Genomic DNA, 509 nt, shown 5'->3' with positions numbered 1-509 from the left:
TCCCATGTGAGTGACAGCAACTGTGACGCTTCTCTACTCCAAGCATGGCGAAATAGGCTCCGTGATTGCTTCACTTCATGTGCCCGGGCTGCTGCGTACTGCCTGTTGATTCATGGACGACCAAGGACCCAAAGTAGTGATGCAAACGGATCAAATATTGTTTATATTTGTTTGCCATTCGAATCATGTTCAAATTTGGATAGTGTCAACTATATCGGATAGGATACAACTGGATATCGATATCATAAATATACGATAGCAATTTGAGTATTCAGATAAGTTGAATATCCAAACTCTAGAGAACTCGTCCTGTTTGGCAGGCCAGGATTGAAGCAAGCCAGGAACCAAACCAGCCCAGGATTGAGTGGATCATAAGCTGTCACTCATTCCTGGTCGGCAGCCAACTTCCAGCACAGGAATCAATCCGAATGGTTGCTCACCTGGGTTCATTTTGGGCTAAGGATTTGAGGCAGAGGAGTTAAAAACAGGCGGCTTTGTGGCCCAAGACA

This window comes from Zea mays, chromosome 4, assembly GCF_902167145.1.
Source record: "Zea mays cultivar B73 chromosome 4, Zm-B73-REFERENCE-NAM-5.0, whole genome shotgun sequence".
Classification (NCBI taxonomy): Eukaryota; Viridiplantae; Streptophyta; class Magnoliopsida; order Poales; family Poaceae; genus Zea; species Zea mays.
Note: the sequence above shows the minus strand (reverse complement) of the source record.